Source organism: Ischnura elegans, chromosome 5, assembly GCF_921293095.1.
Source record: "Ischnura elegans chromosome 5, ioIscEleg1.1, whole genome shotgun sequence".
In the NCBI taxonomy this organism is placed as follows: domain Eukaryota; kingdom Metazoa; phylum Arthropoda; class Insecta; order Odonata; family Coenagrionidae; genus Ischnura; species Ischnura elegans.
Window position 1 is genome coordinate 59,273,887 of NC_060250.1, and position 7,932 is coordinate 59,281,818.

Consider the following 7,932-nt stretch of genomic DNA (forward strand, 5'->3'; position numbering starts at 1 on the left):
GCATACTGTTCAATTACACAGTTTTTATTCACATTTGTGGTAAGACTGGACAAATTATGAGATATGAAGCACTAGTATTCAGTATACTACAGTGCAACCTCGATATAACGACACCCCACGGTGCACTAATAAACACTCGCTATAGCGAATTGTCGCTTTACCGGAGGTGGAGCAAATAATAGCCAATATACCTGTTGCGAACTGATATACAGGAACAGGAGTGGTGCGGCGACAGATAAACATCTATTCGATAAACGTAAGCATAAATCCAGACGAAAGGCGATGTTTTTTTGCATCACTTAATTTCCTTACTCAAACAACGACTAACTATTCAAACAATTTATAAGCGCCGCACTGAATAAAAATCATGGAATGCATTGTTTCGTCAATCATTATGCCAATGCACAACCGACGAAGCCATTTTTCTATGCAATTAATTAGTTCATTTACGTGATCATTCTATTATTTTGGTATTTTCCACTGAAAATTCAAAAATTAACTGATAAAACAGTATCGCGGTTATTTAATGCCTCAAATGTTTCCATTGGTGTATGTTTATTGTTTCAGTACGTTAAGCGGCAGTGAAGTGAAATAACGCATTACATTTGTTTTTACAGGCGAAAACGGTGGAAGGTTGTATAAAGTTCCCGCCTTGGAAGACTTTTTCTATCAAATAATGTAATATCTACATCATCTACGGTAAAAAGTTTGCTAAGCTTGAAATATGATGTGATTAAAATTGCCGTTGTTGAAAAAAAGTTTCTTTTTGAGTGTTACGCTCGCGACGTATTTGAAATAATACACCGAGTTTACCACGGCACTGCTAATGAGAATTCGTTGTTTTGTGAGTCCTTCCAGCGGCCACCAGGAGATGCTCGGCTACCCACGTGACAGAGGAAAGCGCCAGTACGACTCCGACCACTGACGCGAATAGTTCACCCTTGTAAATCCGCAACGGAGAATAAATACGTCCATCCAATTCACAATTTCAACAATTCAATTCACGCTGAGTATCATTGCTTCGTACATCCTACATCATCGCTAAGGCGCACTACCTATCTTTAGAGGCATCATTGCAAGAAATACCTCATACTGCAAGGGTTTTGTCGGGGAGTTGTATGTAAAAAAAGTTCCGTTTCGTCTATGTTATATGATGCGGGGAATACTTCTAAAGATACTTATGATCGGAGTCCTTTCTTCCACGACTTCGGGTTTACACCGGAGGCATCACCAGCAATTATGAGGGGAGATAACGCTTTGGTGCTTCGCATTAGTATAATCAACCTTCTGCACTCTTAAAATTCTCGATTCGCAATCTATCCCTGAAATATTCCGCTTTAGCCTTGGGCGTAGCCCTTTTCTCAGAAGTTCCCGCAGATTTGAATGGTCAAAACCACCCGAACAAAGCTCCTTATAACTATTCATCGTCTGCATTCCTTGGGTGCTTCTGTTTTTTTTAATTTTGCAGAGCGAATAGGAAGATAAATTAATTTCGACACCCTCATATTACTCCTTTATTTTTATTTTCCCGCTTAGACGTGTTTGGTGTTTTTTTGGCCATGGTGACTGCCATCAAATGCTTTCTATTCACGCAACTCACGGACGTGCGGGTATGCTGCCGACTGCTTTCTGCCGCCCGAGGAACAAAAGAAGATGAAGCATTCGCGAATGCTAATGCCACAATATTTTCACCAAAATTAACTACTTATTTATCGAACGACAGTTTACCACATAAATTTGAGACTGAGCACTCCATTAACTTCATTTCTAACAGATCGCTAGCAATTACAGAGGTTAAGGAGTCTTGATGAAAGTCTTCCGGCGGTGAAACCCTCGCTATGGCGAGAGCCAACACCAAAAGGGTCTCGTAAAAACGAATTTTTTAACACTCTTATTATAGGGTCAATTGACGGTGCATCGACTACGTCTCGTTATAGCGGGGGTGTCGCTATAGCCCGTACTCGCTTTAACGAGGTTCCACTGTATAAGGCTTCATATTGTATACATTTTCTATTTCTGTTTTACAGTATAAATTCTTTTCTTTTGTCCTATTTTTTGAAATCAGTGCTTGTCATAATGTAAATATCAATCAGATATCTACCAGAAAATAACTCTTTTGATGGCTCTGTATCTTTAAAATGCTATTACATAATAACATTGTGAAACAGGCAAGATGGAGATTCATTCATCAGTTATAAACTCTGCAGATAAATTATGATTATTTTAATTGGATATTAATTGTGAAGAGGTGGGGGTGAGAATTTCATATTGTCTGGTGTAGTCTTTGCAATAATGTTAATAGTCTTGTATTCAAAAATTACCATTTATCAATCTGAAAATAATCAATTGAATTTACTGAAATGAATTATTGCTATGTTAAGAACAATCATATGGTATGCGTTTTTTTGGGTGAGATGATGGTACTTAATGTTGACCTACTGGATCAACACCTCCTGTGACACTCAGAGGTATGGGCTTGCTATTCATTGTGCAGCAGAAATATATCCTAAATTAACATTTTAAGTTTTTCATTTTATTTTCACATTTTTAATCCTTGTGTTTGCAGTTGCGTTTCCGACTGTGGAAAATCATACATAGAACAGACCGGGTGGTCACTTAAAACCAGGAAATGTGAACATGAACGTGTCATGAAAAAGAAGCAGTTCTGCCTTTCCACGTACTCTGGAGTACATGTGGTCAGAACCTGGCCACATGGTGGACTTTGAGAAGCCTAGAGACATCTACAATGATAACCATACTACCCCAGGATAATATGTATAAAGGCGATAGAAATTACGAAGCAGCCAGAAAATTGAAATAGAGAAGACAGCTGCACATTAGCTTACGCTTGGAAAAGGGTTTTCAGAATCGAGGACTAATCAGAGCCCTCTTATGACCATATGGTCGCGTATGTACAAATGATTAACCCAACCTACAACATGTGAGTTTCTATGTTACATGCACAATTTCAACACATGGACTCTACTGACCTAAAGACGCCATACTGTGAACGACATGAATACATAAATGATATTTTTCTGAGCAAAACATGATTGACTTCTGCAACATACTATATTGTCATGTGTAGTACAATTTCTACAGCTTATCGGTATTCAATGACTGTTTTAAAAAATTTTCTATACTATATGTCAGTTATAATTTGACATTGTATTCCACAACTTAAAATTACCAGAAATTCATCATCATCTGTCACAAGAAGCCTTGGATCATAGATGAAATTAGATGGCTTTTCAGCGGGATGAAAGAGTTAGCCAGTCATTGCAAAACTGAACAGGAACCATTAAAACAACTGGAATATGCACAACGTAAGAAACAAAATCGTAAAACTTTCCAATCCATGAAGAAATCTTTAAATGACCATGGAGTTTGATGTGTGTATGACATGGCAATGGAAATCTGGTAAATCAAAGAATTTAAGGGTACCACCTGCCAGGGGTGCAGCTAGGAATTAAGGCTAGGGGGGGTTTTAGGGTAACTAATACTTGCAGGTGCGGGGGTATTGCATACCCACCAGAGTAAGCAGGAGTTGCGGGGGCCCTCCATAAAAATGTTAAGAGTAATGGCTCAAAATGGCGAGTTTTACGGCTTTCTAAGAGATATTTGATAAATCCTAACACTACTCCATAAGAAATACTGATCCAAAGAAGTAAAATGGATTAAACTCAAAAATTTCTCTGAGCTCTGGGGGGAGGTTTTATCCCTCAAACCCCCCCCCCCCCACCTGCATTTAAAAAGATAGTCAACTGTGGGATCCTACCAGTGAAATAATAAGCGATTATGCAAAAATGGCAGATGACTGGAATGATTTGTATCTGTCACATAAAATTAATCTAACCACAGCAAATCTAGTTAACCTTTCCTTTATTCCCCGTACACATAACTCACTTTTTCTTGGGTCCCTTCTGTATCCCCTCGTTGACCGTGCCTTCTAGCTTTCTTGAGTCGTCCGATTAGCCTGTGCTTTAAGCTTTGGAATAGAAGAGTGCAGAATGTTCTGATACCCCTTTGGAAGTTTCAATAGGGTAGTTTCCTCCATCAAAGAAACCGAAAGGCATTGATTGCGATTCGTTACCTACCATTACTGTATTCATAATATACAAATTATTTCGTTTTAGAAATACCGGTTTAGACGAATGGCAATGGTCCATTTTTATCCTCATTTGAAAAGGGCCAGATTGGCGCCCATGCGATGCCACTCCACGTGACGTCACAGGGACCTAGTTTCTAGGAGAAGATAGGAGTTATACATCGTCTGAGATTACCAATGCATGCATGAGGCGCAGAGCTCAGGGAAACATGTCTTAATAATCACCTATTAAAACTGGCTAAGGTCGGAAAGTTTCCTTCGTTTGATAAGGTATTAATAAACCTTTTTTAAGCCAGGCGCTACCAGCCAGCAAGGTACTCAGCTACCCGCTAGCATCCTGCGTCCTATCAGCACTCAGAGCCTCGATCAAGGTCACCTCACAAGGAGGGAGGGGGAACCAGAAATACGTCACACGGAGTGATTTCCTTACCCGTCGCGTTTTCGCGCGCTTGAAAATTTTCACTTTTCATTTAATCGCGAAAAATAGATATCGTTATTTAAAAATCTAAAAGCGTGAAATACTTATTCCAGGAGTAATAATCTTCCGATATAGGCAATAAAAAAATAATAGGAAACCACCCTATTGGGTACTCCCTCGACTCCAGGGCTGCTATTATGGATAAGCGTTGCAAAAAATAGCATACGCTATTCTGCGGGTCATTATAGCAACGACCCCGTATTACGAATGAAGCGTAGTAATAATTTTGTTCGGAATAGCAGCATGCTATTTCTTGCGCGAGCTATTTGGAAGCTCCGCCTCTTCCCGTATGAAAAACTTTCTGAACAGTTTGCGTAACCAATGAGGGAGAAGATATTTTATATATTTTTCTGTATTTTACGGAATATTGACTTGAAATTATAAATAATTGCTTTATTTACATTTAAAAATTATATTAAACCTTGGAAATATATAATACGCTTTGAAAATCTCATTTAAGAAATCAGCTGTTTGTTGTGGTTGTGATAATTTCCCAATGGCTTCAGACAGGTGGGTTAGGTCATAATTTCGTTGTTATAATGATGATTTATCGGACATAAATATTCAATGATTTACCTATATCCGATCGGTCCTTTACCGTGAGATATATGCTATGCGAAATAATCATTGAAAGCTAAATATGTTTGATTTTCTTCGTAAATGTGTTAGGCTTCGAAGTCTGTTTGTTGCATATCAGAATTAATATGTATCAACTTTTATTGTATTGCTCGTGACGATATCGTTTTACTGTATGAACTAGAAGCTTTCGTTTCTAATGTTATCTATATATTATATGACTCCCTAATTTCAGTGTTCATTCTCTGTTTAGGAAATGAAGTAGGTGGCAACGTCACAGCTGTGCTTTCATGTATTATGATGGAATAGTATCGATATTTCAGCTGCATATTTGGAAAAAGCAGAGGGAGGTGATGGTGAATTTGAGGATGGATGGAACAGCTGTGAAAAAGTGAATCTAGCAATAGTGAATCGTGTGGAAAGTGCTGTTGTGTCAGTTATCATTGTTTTCGTATCAGCTGATTTTATTATGTGCTCACTGAAATTTTTGATAGACCCTGAACTGTGCCGATAAACTGAAACTTAATTGTGTGAATAACTTACTTGTCTATAGAGGAAACAATTTGTATTCAATTCCACATGATATATATTGCATTAATGATGTAGTGCATGGATATTCCATTAAACGTTTGTGGTGAATCATATTTGTTCGGAAACTTTATTGGTGTTCGGAGAAATCCTTTGTTTTAAAGCAAGTAATTCAAGTCGACTGCCCGTGTTTATAATTTAGTAAATTTTTAGTTTTAATTGTAGAAGGCAGCGAATAGTGGGGAAAACAATTTCGACTCGTTGCATGTATTTGTATATACTGTCCAATTGAGGAAATGAACGGCTGATCAAAGTATATGGTATTATTATGGTAATATATGGTTTTCATTGAAAGCTATAACTATTAATATATTTGGCGAGTTAGTGTGTTAACACAAGCTTGAAATTTTTCAAGAATCGACCTGATAGCCTACATTGAGGATATTTTTAGTAGCAAGTCAAGTGATGAAATAAAATTATGAATTGTAAATATGAATAAAACACGTAAAATTTGGGCTAATGGTAGTAATTCTTTGCATTAATTGTTATTGTTTTCGTACTGTCGATGAAGCAAGCTTGTGCTTCATATATTAAGCTCGAATGTTAATTCCTAACCAAATCACTTAACTAGTTAAATATTCATCACTTATGCTACTATTATTTAATTAAAATAAAGCTGATATCATTTTATTTTTGGCTATTATTCCATTTTTCAATGCTTGATTAGGTTACTTTAACCTCAGAAAAACAATTCGACATCGCAATGCGCACGTTTTCTGGTTGCAATACCGAATTGCTCGGAATCGAAGACCGCGTAATATTATAGCAAGCCTACCGGTTGCAATTCGTCGTTCATAATAGTAAATAGCAACGGGCCTATGCTATTCTGAGAATTACGTCTTCCGGTGTAGTAAAAACACGAATTGCAACCGTTCGTAATACCAAATAGCATAGGCGTTGCAATACGCTATATTATAGCAACATCGGTTGCAATAACGAAGAATAGCATGATGCTATTCCATCCATAATAGCAGCCCAGGGCTGCTATTATGGATAAGCGTTGCAAAAAATAGCATACGCTATTCTGCGGGTCATTATAGCAACGACCCCGTATTATGAATGAAGCGTAGTAATAATTTTGTTCGGAATAGCGGCATGCTATTTCTTGCGCGAGCTATTTGGAAGCTCCGCCTCTTCCCGTATGAAAAACTTTCTGAACAGTTTGCGTAACCAATGAGGGAGAAGATATTTTATATATTTTTCTGTATTTTACGGAATATTGACTTGAAATTATAAATAATTGCTTTATTTACATTTAAAAATTATATTAAACCTTGGAAATATATAATACGCTTTGAAAATCTCATTTAAGAAATCAGCTGTTTGTTGTGGTTGTGATAATTTCCCAATGGCTTCAGACAGGTGGGTTAGGTCATAATTTCGTTGTTATAATGATGATTTATCGGACATAAATATTCAATGATTTACCTATATCCGATCGGTCCTTTACCGTGAGATATATGCTATGCGAAATAATCATTGAAAGCTAAATATGTTTGATTTTCTTCGTAAATGTGTTAGGCTTCGAAGTCTGTTTGTTGCATATCAGAATTAATATGTATCAACTTTTATTGTATTGCTCGTGACGATATCGTTTTACTGTATGAACTAGAAGCTTTCGTTTCTAATGTTATCTATATATTATTATGACTCCCTAATTTCAGTGTTCATTCTCTGTTTAGGAAATGAAGTAGGTGGCAACGTCACAGCTGTGCTTTCATGTATTATGATGGAATAGTATCGATATTTCAGCTGCATGTTTGGAAAAAGCAGAGGGAGGTGATGGTGAATTTGAGGATGGATGGAACAGCTGTGAAAAAGTGAATCTAGCAATAGTGAATCGTGTGGAAAGTGCTGTTGTGTCAGTTATCATTGTTTTCGTATCAGCTGATTTTATTATGTGCTCACTGAAATTTTTGATAGACCCTGAACTGTGCCGATAAACTGAAACTTAATTGTGTGAATAACTTACTTGTCTATAGAGGAAACAATTTGTATTCAATTCCACATGATATATATTGCATTAATGATGTAGTGCATGGATATTCCATTAAACGTTTGTGGTGAATCATATTTGTTCGGAAACTTTATTGGTGTTCGGAGAAATCCTTTGTTTTCAAGCAAGTAATTCAAGTCGACTGCCCGTGTTTATAATTTAGTAAATTTTTAGTTTTAATTGTAG